General features: G+C 40.0%; 1 protein-coding gene and 1 pseudogene across 3 annotated transcripts in view; one reads left to right on the top strand and one right to left on the bottom strand.

The window, feature by feature from the left end:
- The window catches only part of MAPK10 (mitogen-activated protein kinase 10), a 598,365-nt gene that overhangs the window by 102,475 nt on the left and 481,372 nt on the right, over positions 1 to 14,518 (top strand). The window lies entirely within an intron of this gene.
- Positions 2,433 to 2,896, bottom strand: LOC125094101 (ATP synthase F(0) complex subunit C2, mitochondrial-like; annotated as a pseudogene).

Here is a 14,518-nt window from a genome sequence, read left to right as displayed (position 1 = left end):
AAAGCAGCATTTTTAACATCAGGAGCTGTGGCCAACTCTTTCCCTTAACCCTTTCTCTTCCCTAGATTAGCACCTGATTCCTGGGTATCCCCTGTGGGCAGAATACTCTTCCTTCACCCCTGTATAATCTAAAACTATCCCTCTACCCTCGCTAGCTCTGTGGTGATGAGGTGGTGGTTCAGCTTGTGGGCTTTGCAGTCAGACTTCCCGTGTTCAGCCTCTGACACCACCATGCACATGACTTTGGCAAGTCACTTAATTTCAGGAGGCCTCAGTTTTCTTATTTGGAAAGTGACAGTAATTTTTTCCTATTTCTTTGTGGAATGGCTAAGTGAGATGCTTAGTATAAATTGCTTAACAAAATGCTGGAACTCTTGTAGGTGTTGAATAAAGGTATGTGCTCTCTCTCTCTAAAATCACTCTTGGGGGTCAAATTTTCCAAGGTGGCTTGATTTTTAAGTGATGTGGATAAACTATAGGATCATGTTTTGCTTTTGGTTCAGAGAATATACTTACAGGGCACCTGGGCGGCTCAGTTGGTTAAACAACTGCCTTCGGCTCAGGTCATGGTCCCAGAGTCCCGGGATTGAGTCCTGTATTGGGCTCTCAGCTCCACGGGGGAGTCCGCTTCTCCCTCTGACCTTCTCCCCTCTCATGCTCTCTCTCACATAAATAAATAAATAAATAAATAAATAAGGCTCTTTAAAAAAAAAAGAAAATATACTTATAATACCTATTACTTCTAAGATGAAGACACCTGAAAACTACAGTTTAAAAAAGCATTTTATCTATGAGGGATGTCAGAGCAAGTTATTATTTGTCCATTTGATCTTAACCCCTTATACTGGAGCAATGTATTTGCATAAAAAGCAAGCTTAAAAAGCTCTCTGTGTAGTCTTCGCACATTCTAGGTTGTTGCTCAGGATCCTCTTCTTTCTGTTATTTCCCCTTCCTCATTCATTTGTTCCCAGATTGTAGTTTGGGTTCCCTTTTATCTGGTCGGATTCTGGGACTGGATTCCACTTTGAAAGTTGCTTCTGGCTACTTTAGATTTGATAACCTTCAGCTTTCTTGTCATTTTCGGCCTTAGTACCTTGCCCATCTCCCAGCTCTTCTCATCTCTTTGCATACAGGGTTGAGACTGATTGTAGGAGGAGACCTAGGCAACTCTGAGTAGGAGATACTGGGAGACACTATAATGCTGACTTTTCATTCACCCAGCCTGCGGTAAACCAGCATTGCCCTGGTGGGCATTCAGATTCATAATCAGAGTCTCTAGAACTTGGGGGTGGGCTTGGGAGGATATAACAAAGCTCCATGGCAATGACAAGATGGAGCTTCAGAGGGACACAGCAGGATCTTACTCTGAGCAAATACTTAGCTATCATCAACCACATGGGTGCCTCTGTTGGGCAGATGTGTATGCCCTTCACTTTGGTCATGCCACTGTCTTTCCTGCCATGTAGCTGTCAGTATGTAAAGTAAACTTTGTTGTTCACCTGCTTTTAAGGAAGTTGAATCCTATGTCTGTGTCTGTTTTCATCAGTTATGGTGCCATCATCCAAATGATCACTGTGCCCTCTTCTAGCCCCTGTTCCACAAGATTCTACCTGCACCTGCAAGAGCCTTCAAGACTCTGAGAGGGGAGCCCGGAGTGTAGATGTTTCTAGAGAGCAATCTACATCTTTCTCTCTATACAGAAACAAACTAATAACCAAAAAATAAATAAGCAGTGGTTTTGAGGACGTAGGGAATTTAGCTGGATGGCATTTTGAAGCCAGGAACTCTATCTTACTCATCTTGCCTCCCTAACATGTCTCATAATTTCTGGTGCATAGTAGTGTTGGAATTTTAGGAGCCGAATAAGTGACACATTGCTTTCCTTCTTAAGCTGTGAATCAATTAAGAGATAGGGGACTCAGATAGCTGAAAATCAACAGGTTGCTGCTAGCACATAAGCTGTCATTGTTCAGATTAGAAAAAGGCTTCTTCTTCTTCCTTTGGGCATAAGAATTAGAAGAAACCCACTCCTGGAAGATGATTGTAAAGAGGACTGCCTCTGGGTAGAAAAACTGCGAGAAATGTGTGGAAGAGTTGGCTTCATGTGGGAGAAGCTGGTCTAGTTTCTAGTCCCTTTTTGTCCTTTCAGCAAGTGGTCTGGAGATCAAAACAGGAAGATATTTATTTTGGTTTTTTTGTTTGTTTGTTTTTAGATAATCTCTCATTAGTTGAATTTAACCCTTCAAAATAGTAGTATTCTCTCTGTAGGGGCAGAGCCTGGCCTACTATGCTTATCTCCCCCCACCCCTCACTAATACAGTATTTATTTGTCTTCCCTCTGTCAAACCTTGAGCCAACCACTTTCCCCAGACTGCCTGGGGAGGTATATGAAAAGGAACATACACAGGGCAAATGAGACATAGGAGAAAGAGCTATGGAAGGCGGAGACAGCTCTTTCGCATGGTGAAGAGGATGAGAAAGGCCACCATCAGGCAAAGGAGCCCCATGACCTCTAAGAGAACAAAACCCAGAATGGCGTAGGAGAAGAGCTGTTGCTTCAGAGAGGGGTTCCTGGCCTAACCAATGGTAAGGCTCTCAAACACAGTCCCAATTCCAGCCCCAGAGCCAGCCACCTCTACCGTGGCAGCCCCAGCCCCTATGAACTTGTCTGCTGTGTTGATGTCCCTTGAAATGGTGCTGGGGTTTGGAAGCTGTGACTAGGAATAAGTGAGGTGAGGGTATGTGGGGCTGCTAAGTTGCTGAGGCTCTCATCTGTCCTTGTCTCTGGTGGTTTTAGCACCACGGCAGACAGTGACCCACTCTAGAGTTGAGAGGTGCTCCTGACCAAGAAGAGGGTGAAGAAATTTGCCCAGGTGTACATTTTCAGGGGATGAGGGGCTGTGGCAAGAGAGCTGCTTCCAGTGCAGAGAAGACATGCTTATAATATAGTAGAGAGTCAACTAGGACATGCCTTCCCTACACTGGAAGATATGAACAAGATTGGCTCAGGAGAGCCTCTGCCAAGTTCTTTCTCCCAAAGTCCACGATAACATATACTTACTTTCTTTCCCTTGGGATGAATAAGTGAGGAGATGGGGAGGGAGGCTAGGAGTATTATTATTGTTGCAGGATGGAATCAGGAGACCAGGAGAGAAAGGAGGTTCTCTGTAAGACAAGTACTGGGTGTTTTCTGAATGAACGGATGTGTTTCAAGAAGAGGCAGATGTGCTGTTTATTATAAAAATGTAGTTAGGAAAGAACAATGATAGACTATTCAGAAGGGAAGTTTTGTAAGCTTAAATGAATGTTTTGTGACTTGTTAATATATTGGGAATATGTTAATCATACCTGGCTTGACATTGGAGGTAGGGGGTTTGCCTATGACAGAAAAAGGGCATTGGAAGGACTTTACTGTTCAGAGACTAAGTTGGAAATTATTCAAGATATGTCGATTTTGGTAGAGAAAGGTTAATCAACTCATTTGGAAATTTGATGAGAAGGAAGGAGATAAGGAGTTAGAGCAATGATTTCATAACTTTGTTATATCTCTAGTGGAAGTAAAAAGAATTAACTTTTTGCACATGATGTTGCACAAGAAAGTGATGGAAGAAATGGAAGGTTTATTTTGGGGCCTTTTTGGGGGGATTTGGTGTGTATGTATGTTGCTTATTATGCTCTAATAATGTTATTATTAATTAAGATTATTTTCTATTTATAAATGAATTAATTCATATTAGTTTATCAGCTTAATCAAGGATTTTGAGGTTGTAGAAATGTGAAGAAACGAATTTTGATGGTGGATCAGTTGTTGGGTGGGTAGTGGGTGACATTAGGATAAAGATGGGTAACCAGGAGGCAGGGTGAGAGTAGTACCTACTTGGAGCTATTTAAGTCTGTATTAATTATCTTTTGCTGCATAAACAACTACCTCAAGGCTTAGTAACTTAAAACACAAAGCTATGGGATGGTTAAGGTAAGGGATGAGCTTGGTGGTTTTCTTGCTGGTCTTAGCTAGGCTTACTCATGAGTCTGTGGTTTCTAGCTGCTTCTAGATAAGTTGGTAGGTCAGCTGAGGGTTGGCTGGAGCTGATGGCCTCCCTTACATGTCTGGGAGTTGGCTGGCTGTGGGCTAGGGTATCTTGTTTCTCCTCCTGTAGTCTCTTATCCTCTAGCAGGTTACAACAAGCCTGTGAAATGGTGGTTTCCAGTTTCCAGGTGCAGCAAGGGAATAAATACAAGTACTTTCAAGCCTCTGATGTACCATGTGTTTGTTGTCCCATTTGGCAGGTCATATGGCCAAACTCAGATTCAAAGGGTAGGGAAATAGAATCTCTCTTTTGATGGGAGGATCTATAATGCTACAGAGAGGGAAAGGATTTTATGCCATTTTCTGCCATCTGCAGGATTCTAGGCTGAGTGTAGACTGCAGGGGTGTGGATGGGGGGAGAGGAGGGCAGTAAAGATAATCTTTGTTTACTTCACAGCTCTTCGTGGTACTGCCCCTAACTTGGTCGGAGTGCCATTGTGTAGTTAAAAGAAATGCGGCAGACTTAGAAACTAAAGTTAATACCAGAAATTACTGGGAAAAGGGAAAGCTAGTACAGGAAAGAAGTGTGGGTGATTAGGGGATACATATTGCAAAAATAGTTTTTTAAAAAAGATTTTTATTTATTTGAGAGAGAGAGAGAGAGCATGAGTGGGGGTAGGGCAGTGGGGCAGAGGGAGAAGCAGACTCCCCACTGAGCAGGAAGCCCGACGTGGGACTCCATCCCAGAACCCCGAGATCATGACCCAAGCCAAAGGCAGATGCTCAACTGACTGAGCCACACAGGCGCCCTGCAAAAAGCTTTTTATGTTGCCCAAGACTTAGTTCTACATAGTATTTCAACTCAGTCCAGTAATCTAGATCTAGTTACTGGCGTGTTAGGAAAATTGGGTTATAGGTATTACCCAATTCATAAAATTGTATGCAAGGAGCTTGAGAAAACCAGAAGTCACACTTATTAGTGCTGAAACCAGACATTGATGAAAAGGTATTATTTCCCTTATTGTTGGGGACAGTTGTGCTAGGAGTAGACATCTTACAATGGGGTCTTTATCATCAGCTATGTCAAGATATTACAGAATTGTGCATACAGGAACCTTAATGAGATGATTAATGATCTAAGCAGAGCATCATTTCGATGTGGGAGGAGGTGGTGAAATGGTGGGAGGGAGCTGCTTTTCTTGCAGTGAGCTCGTCTATCCAGGGACTGAATTAAGATGGCAAGTGGAACCAAGGGAAAACTTGGCTCATTTTCTCCTTACCTGCGCCTTATCTTCTCTTTTCTAGGTAGTGTCAGATCTTGAGACCTCTGAATCCCAATTTCCTCTCAGTAAAACAAGGACAATAATACCTGTCACTTAGGCTGTTGAGCAATCTACTTAAAATTAAGGTGTGGACTTTACATCACCCAGAATTCCTTTACCTTTCTTGTCTTTTGTGTTTGTTCATCGATATTTTTAAAAGGAAGACAGGTTTTTTTAGAGCAGTTTTCGGTTCACAGCATAACTGGGGAGAAACTACAGATATTTCCCATGTGCCCCCTGCCCTCACAGAGGCATAGCCTTCCTATTATCAATATCACCTACCAGTGTGGTACCTTTGTTTGATTTTAAGTTTTAATTTGAAATTATTTCAAACAAATGAAAAAGCTGAAATAATAATAGAGGACTCCCATATACCCTTTATCCAGATTTAACAAATTTGGATACTTTGCATGGTTGCTTTATTATATCTTTCTTTCATTCTTTCCAAATATACATCATTTAAATTTATTTTTATAAATCATTTGAAAGTAGATTGTAATGTCATTCCCTTTGACCTCTTAGTACTTTACTGTGTATTTCCTAAGAAAAATAATAGTCTCTTACATTGCCACAGTACAGTTGTCAAATTCAGGAAATTTAACAATGAAACAATATTTTTTCCAGTCTATAGTTCATAATCCAGTTTGTCAATAGCCCTCATAATGTCTCTTATAGCACTTTTTAACCTTCCAGTATGATATTCAGTTCAGGATCACATATTCCAATTTGAGTAACTTTTAAAAAAAAAGATTTTATTTATTTACTTGAGAGAGAGAATGAGAGAGAGAGAGCATGAGAGGGGAGAGGGTCAGAGGAAGAAGCAGACTCCCCACTGAGCAGGGAGCCTGATGCGGGACTCTATCCCAGGACTCCAGGATCATGACCTGAGCTGAAGGCAGTCACTTAACCAACTGAGCCACCCAGGCGCCTCACATATTGCAATTTGTTGTTGTATTTCTTTAGTATCCAAATATGAAAGATTTCCTCAGTTTTTCTTCATCTTTGATGTTACTGTTATTTTAAAAAAATACAAGACTGCTACTTTATAGAATTTTCATTACTTTGGGTTTGTCTGGTGTTTTCTGATGATTGGACTCAGATCACACGTCCCTAGATGTATATGACGTCATCAATGTGTGCTTCTTAGAGTAGCACAACTGGCGGCATACAATGTCTGCCTTCCCCTTATTGGTGATGTTAATTTGGTCACCTGATCAAAGTGTTTTCTGGTTTCTCCACTGTACAGTTACTATTTCCCTCTTCCAACCACTAAATAATCTGTGGGGAAATACTTTGGGGCTATGCACATATTCTGCTTCTTATCAAACTTTTCTTCCTAGATTTCATATCCATATGAAATTCTTATCCGGATGAATCTTTTTTTTTTTTTTTTTTTTTAAAGATTATTTATTTATTATTTTTGTGAGAGAGAGAGAGTGAGCACAAGTGAGCTGGGGGTGGTGGGGAAGCAAACTTCTGCTGAGCAGGGAGCTGGATGTGGGACTCCATCTCAGGACCCCAGGATCATGACCTGAGCCAAATGCAGCTGCTTAACCAACTGAGCTACTTCCAGGGCTTTCTTTGGCAACTTCATTCCATAATTTTATCTCTTTTTTTTTTTTTCCCCATAGTAAGAATGTGGCTCCCAGGGACATCATCACATTAATTTATCTTCTCAGTCTTAAAATATCCACAAAATAGTTTCAAATTGCTGCAGTAATATCACAATGAGAAACAAACCTACTAGAAAGAGTTCAAGATTTGACTGCAGTTCTTTTGTTCCTAGATTATGGGTATAAAGTCAAAATGCTGTGCTCAAAATTTCCTTGGATTGGTTAATTTTTTTTCCTCTTCTGTGTGATATTTATCCTCCCCTATCCTTGACATGGTTATTCAATTAAAATACAGTTGTGTTAGTTTCTCTGGCCACTAAGTTTTAGGTTTTTTTTCCCCCTCCTTTACTCCATCTTCCTGAATCTAAAATCTATAGCCTACTTTATTAGCCTGCTAGGGCTGCCATAACAGAATACTATCAATTGGGTGGCTTGAATAACAGAAATTTGTTTTCTCACAGTTCTGGAGGTTGGAAGTCCAAGATCAAAGTTCCTACTGGGTGGGTTTCTAGTGAGGCCTATTTTCCTGGCTTGTAGATTACCACCTTCTTGAGTGTCCTCACACTATCTTTCCTCTCTGCTCAGGTACCCCTGGTGTCTCTTCCTATTCTTATAAGGACACCAGTCCTGGTGGATTAGAACCTCATTCTTTGATCTCATTTAAACTTAATTACCTCCATAAAGGCCTTTTTTGCAAAGGATATTGAGGGTTAGTCTTCAACATCTGAATTGGTGATCATTGGGGTGCGTGACGAAATTTCAGATCTCCCATGAAGCTCTTGGAACTGCTTTTGAAACTCATTAAAAGCTGCTGACTCCTTTTGGTTCAGTTTCTTCCTTGTTTACCTGTTTACTTCCTTATTAATTTTTTTACATATTCTTCCAATCATTCATTAATTTACATATTCAAAAACTATTTGTTGAATACCTTCTAAGCATTAGGCACTTTGCTAGACATGGGAAATATAATGGTGAAGAGGAAAACAGAAAAAGGATATGTCCCAGGAGCTTATAGTCAACTGGGGAAGTCTGACATTGACCAAAGAATCAGCCAAATTAAAATTAAAGGGAATTAAAGAGACTCAGAAATAAAATCAAGATAATTAGGCTGGTTGAGTTTCTGAGATAAGGTTGTTACAACAACCTACAATAGCTTGCTTTTTTGTACCTTACTCTATACTGAGTAGCTGTTATTAATAAACCAGCACAAAATTTAGTAGTCTGAGGTGGCAAGCACTTATTATTCCTCAGGAGGCTATGGTTGGTTAGACTTGACTGATTTTGACGGAGCTTGCTCAAGTGTTGATGGTCAGCTTTTGGGTTGCCTGAGAGCTAGTTGGTTAAGGATGGCCTTGACTGGGGCAACTCAACTTACTCCACAAGGAGTGTTTCACATCCTTCTAGACAGCTAAACTGGCAGTGTTCCTGTGGTGATGGGCAGGGTTCAAGAGGGAGAGCTGAAGCACGAAAACACTTTTTAAAGCTTCTGCTTACCTCCTATTTCCCAGTGTTGCAATGGGCAAAGCAAGTCACATGGCCAGGCCAACTTCATTTTGGGGAGGGGGTCCTACTAGAGGGCAAGAATAAAAGGAGGCATGAAAGATTGGGGCCATCAGTGTAACCTATATTCTCTATATTATGATATTTCTGTTTCTGCCATTCCCTTGAATCTGTTCTCAATTACCAAGTCTAGTAGACTAGTTTTGGATCTTATACTCCCTGACCTCTTCATAGCACTTGGCACTATTGACCATTCCACTTTTTGTTTAAGATATCTTTCTCCTTTGATTTTGAGAACAGTATTTTCTCCTGGTTTTCTTCCTATGTTTCTTATTGTACATTTTTCTCCTTCCTCATGGCCTCCCTTTTTTTTTTTTCTTGTTCCTTTAGTTTTGGGTTTCCCAGCTATGTGAGCTGGAAAGTCCACAGAGAGTCCACAAACAGCACTTCTTTCTTCATCTCCTAAGTTTAATATCATTTGAAGAATAAAACACATAGAGATAAAGACCCACCTTCATCACTGATAAAACTAATTATAAAATGTGTCTTTGATGGGGCGCCTGGGTGGCTCAGTGGGTTAAGCCGCTGCCTTCGGCTCAGGTCATGATCTCAGAGTCCTGGGATCGAGCCCCGCATCGGGCTCTCTGCTCAGCGGGGAGCCTGCTTCCTCCTCTCTCTCTGCCTGCCTCTCTGCCTGCTTGTGATCTCTCTCTGTCAAATAAATAAATAAAATCTTTTAAAAAAAATGTGTCTTTGAATGGGTATTTACAATGCATGATGAAATACTTAGCCATAGAATTTAACTCCTGCTCCTAGTCACAGTTTGAGGCATTGGGGAGCAGGGACAAGGAATATCCTGAAGAGAGGCTGATAGTCAAAGAGAGAGAAAAGAAGAGGCTAGTCCTCAGTTCCTTCCCTAGAGCTCACTCTGTGGGATGTAATAAGTGGAGAAATAGGCCAAGAACACTACTCTAGTGGAATTCCTCCATGTATTAATTTGAGTCCAGTGGAAAAAAGGTTCTTCCCTGATTCCAAAATTCTGTCATTGATCCTCTTCTATTTTTATTTTAGTCTCTCTAGAAATGCCATTTACACATGTAGTGATTTAACTACCTATTTATATTCCCTTTCTCTTTAGTACAGAATTCTGGCCAATATTTCCTAGACTATTGCTTATGTTTTTTAGATGTTGAACATAAGTGAACTTAATGCATTCCAAATTGAAATTATTTATTTATTCATTTAGTCAATAAAAATTATCCAAGACATTTCCAATTTTCCCATCCTGCTTCTTATCTCAGGGCTGTCGTCTGCCCAGTGACCCAAACCAAAAACCAGAAAGTCCTTGTGAGTTCTCTCCCTTACTTCTCAACATTCAGTCTGCCATTCCAGTCTTATTCATTCAATCTTGTAGATATCTCTAACCTGACTTATTTTACTTCACATAAACGCTAACTTAATTCAGCCTCTTGACATATCTCCCTTAGGTTTATACAAAACCTCTTAAATATTCTACCCCCTGCCTCCTATCTTCTCTCTTTAATTTATCCTGTATAGTGCACAAGAGACGGTTTTCTGGTACACGATATTCTGCATTATGAAAAAGAGTATACCTTTTAGAGCAGAGGTTTAGAGAGGTTTCTCTAAGTTTCAGGTTTCTTTCTCTCTTTTTTTTAATCTATAAAATGAAGATAATGCCCACCTTGTCTGGTTTTTAAAAATATTTATGTGGCTGTATGAAACACGCTCAAGCACAGTGGCTAGTCTAGTACCACACTCTCCTGATGGTTAGGATTACGTTCTGGGGTAGGCTTTGCGCTAACTGCTTTGTGCACAACCTTATTTATCTTCATTTCTCTTTGAATGGGTTTTATTATCCCCACTTTATGGACGATGAAATGCACAAGCTGTACAGTCACATAGAAAGTGAAGTGGCAGGGAATTCCAGCCCAGCCAGTGGGTCGCCGCAACACCTGCTCCTAACCACACCACAGTTATTTTGAGAGCTAGGGTGGGAAAATGAGAACATTGTGAAATTTAGCCTCTGTCCTTAGCTGCTAGATAAATTTGGGTAAGTTTCTTTTCTTTTTTTTTTTTTTTTAAAGATTTTATTTATTTATTTGACAGAGATCACAAGTAGATGGAGAGGAAGGCAGAGAGAGAGAGAGAGAGGGAAGCAGGCTTCCTGCCGAGCAGAGAGCCCGATGCAGGACTCGATCCCAGGACCCCGAGATCATGACCTGAGCCGAAGGCAGCGGCCCAACCCACTGAGCCACCCAGGCGCCCAAATTTGGGTAAGTTTCTTAAAGTTTTTGAGCATCAGTTATCTATAAAATAAGGACATAATGCCTACTTATAACATGGTAAAGAGAGTTGAATAAGAATGAATCATATAGGGGTGCCTGGCTGGCTCCATACATAGAGCATAGAGTGACCCTTGATCTTGGGGTTGTGAATTCAACTCCACATTGTGGAGCTTCTTAAAAAAAAAAAAGAATGAATAATATTAAATGAATGGCACACAAGAGCACTCAGTAAAGGAGATCTATGATTATCATTATTTCTAAATTAAAAATGCAGTTGTTTAGCTACTCTGTTTAAGAATCCCATTGTTTTCTCTGGCTCCAGGGAAAAGCTCACACTCTTTAACATGGCACACCAAGCCTTGCATTAATGCCTCCTCCCCTCATCTTCCAGCCTGAGCTTTAATAATAATCACTTGCAGTTCCCCAAATGTGAATTGTTGTCTCATAATTCTCTGCCTTTGTAGTGCTGCGTCCTTGTCCTGAAGAAGCTTCCCTCTTTCTCTTGTTTCCACCCAACCATTTTATCTTCTGTCTAACTCTCATTCTTTAAGGATGGGATTCCCCTCCTCCCCTGCCTCTCCCCTCCTTTTTTTCTTTTCCACAAAGCGGTATTTGGTGAATATGTCCAACTCCTTCAATCACGGCTGGACGTTCTTCCTTAGATTCCTTTGTAAGTGTGCAGAGGTCCATGGAACCTCATTTCACAACTGTTTACTGGTCATTTCCCCCTCCCTAGACTGTGAGCTACTACAGAGATAAAGATTGAGTCTTTCATTTTGGTATTCCAGGACTTAGCACAGTGTAGGCGCTCAGTGACTGTCAGATGTGTGAAGATTAAATGCAATAATCAAAGGCATAGTAGAGCCTGGCTCTTGGCAGGTGCTTAATAATAAATATTTTCTAACATTTTAATAATTTTTGCACGGTATGTTTATTATATACTATATTCTATTTTAATAACATTTATTTAATTATTTATAATTTTAAGGTAATGTTTTGTGGCTCAGCATTCTTTGTATTACCCTTTGTTCCCTTGTACACATTTTAGTATTTCATCAACATGTTTAATGAAGTCTCTCTGCTACAGTTTATTCCACATTCTCACTTACCAGTTGGAAGTACTTAGAAAGTGATTCTGCAAAGTGGTTATTTTCCTCGTGGTTCGGAGACAGTGACCGTCCCCAGTTATTCGGGTTTTTTTAAAGCACAATCACTAACCAAATGTAATGTCTTTTGTTAAATCATTAACTAATCTAAAATATGGACATTCCCACTAAATCAAACTAAAAAGAACCGGCAAGGATTATACAAAAACGACACAAAGAGATAAACAGGACAAGCAACACAAAAAAGGTGGCAATCTTTTAGAAAGGTATAGTTTGCTAATCCTACTGTGTCTTCTCTTTTGACAAAGATTCAGTGCTGGAAGCCCCTGCAGGGAGAGGGTGGAGGAGGAAGCAAGGACCAACAGGGACACAATTTCAGTGTTTTGACAGCTTAGTCAGAGAGTGAATTGCTGCAGGCATTTGCACATTTTAACCCCTGCTGTAACAGCTAGAATTCTTTCTTGCACTATCCAAATCCAAGAATTAGCTCTTTGAAAAGCTGAACATCTCATGCCTCCCAAAAAAAAAAAAAAAGTATCAGGTGAACAAGAAATTGAATAAACTCAAATCTCTGTTAGGTGGCAAGGATTTATTTTATATTAATTTTCATGCTTCCATCCTTCATTACGCTGTTATCCCAGACATAACCAAGAGTGCTAGAGCACTGTGCCTTATTCTCTTGGGCTCCATGTGTAAAATTTCAACAACACATTCTGGCAGGATGAGCAGATTTAATGGTTAAGGAGTTAAAAAGTCTGCTATGATTTAGTCCCAAAGTTGATTGAGTTAGTGCTTTGTAATTTGTAGATGTTTCGGGTCCTTTCTTTTGTCAAAACAGTGCTTATTGGAAAAGGAAAGTCAATAGGTAATAGTTTCTCATTGTTGGAATAAAGCATGGTCTTTTAGGATGGCAGGAGCTTTCTCTCTGTCTCTCTGTCTCTCCGTCTCCCTGTCACCCCTTCTTGCTCTCAGTAAGTAGAAATGAGGATAAAAAGAGAAAGTAAAAAAGAAGTGTAGTGTTTAGGACACTGACTTAATATAGCATTGTGTTCTGCAAGTAGGATTTATTTTCTTGGTCTGACTGTTGTTTGAAATGAAAACTAGTAGCACTAAGCTTGGGTATCATTACAAAATTTCAACTTAACAATTCACAATCACCTACCACTATGTTAGGCACAGCAGAGAATTTAAGAGTTATAAAACAATGTCCATCTGTCCTAGCTCCCTATAAATAAATTAGGCAGGAGTGTACATTTCAGCAAAAATGTCTATTTTATAATTTATTTTAAAAATTTTTTCTTCTTTTCCCCCCTCTTTCCAAGGTTTTATTTAAATTCTAGTTAACCTACAGTGTAATATTAGTTCCAGTTACAGAATTTAGTGATTCAGCATGTACAAATAATACCCAGTGCTCCTCACAAGTGCCGTCTTTAATACCTTTTATAATTTATTTTTAAGCTAGTAAGAATCTTTGTGAATAAACAAGGGCAGCATTACATCATTTAGAATGATTCTTCTCCCTGAAATATTATACTTAATTGTATTGTGAAATAAATTTTAAATTTTTGGAGAAGTTTGGTTTCTAATAAACTGCAATATTTCCCCCTTCTCTTTCATTACTCTTGTTCTTTTCTATGGCTTTTCATGTAGAATTACTAAAACTCCATGATTTACTTCCACTTGACTTTGAAGTAGTGAAAGGAAATAACTCAAAAATGCCAAAAACGTAGAAAATCAAGTAGTCCAGAGGTGAACTTGTCAGGCTGGTGGTTTTCAACAGATGGTTTCAAGCAGCTAATTTGAATTTTTTGTTCTCTTAAAATGGTAAGACCGCCCTGTTATCTCAGGCACCTGTTTCTAGCAGTTCATACTTGCCTTTAAACCACTCTTTGAATTGTAATGGAATTAAGTGGTTGCTCAGCCTTGAGAACAAATAAGCCTCCTTAAGTACTTAACTCACTACAGGAGAGAGACTTCCGGGAGGTTTATTATGTGTCACAGCTAGGGTCAACACTCAAATAATAGACGAGAACCTCACCAGATATTTTTAATGGAGACTAATTATGGGGTAAACAAGAGGAATGGAGGCTGCAAGTTGTAGAAGTGCAGAGGTGGGAGTAACAGTGGGAAAGGTTTTTACTCCCCTACTTTCACAGCTTTCATAGGAACAATTCTGCAGCCTCAGAGCTGTGTTTGACCAATTGAATTTGGGAAGGGATTATGGTGATTTTAATGCCAATGGCTACAAGTTTTTACCACCTTTCTTTTCTTTTTTTTTCTTTTAAATTTTATTTATTTGACACACAGAGAGATCACAAGTAGGCAGAGAGGCAGGCAGAGAGAGAGGAGGAAGCAGGCTCCCTGCTGAGCAGAGAGCCCGATGCGGGCCTCGATCCCAGAACCCTGGGACCATGACCTGAGCCGAAGGCAGAGGCTTTAACCCACTGAGCCACCCAGGCGCCCTCACCTTTATTTTCAAACGTTGTTTTCATCATCTTATGCCAGGGTGGAAGGCGGTTATTTACAAAAACTCCTGGAGAGCGGTCAGAATGTATTCACTCATATACTTATACCTTCATTTATATGTTTACTCAAGCTTCTTTAGAAGGCTCACTTTGTGTCAAGTACTGTATTAGTCAATACT

The sequence above is a fragment of the Lutra lutra genome, chromosome 2, assembly GCF_902655055.1.
Source record: "Lutra lutra chromosome 2, mLutLut1.2, whole genome shotgun sequence".
Classification (NCBI taxonomy): Eukaryota; Metazoa; Chordata; class Mammalia; order Carnivora; family Mustelidae; genus Lutra; species Lutra lutra.
The sequence above is the reverse complement of the archived record's forward strand: the minus strand, read 5'-3'. Positions and strand labels throughout refer to the sequence as shown.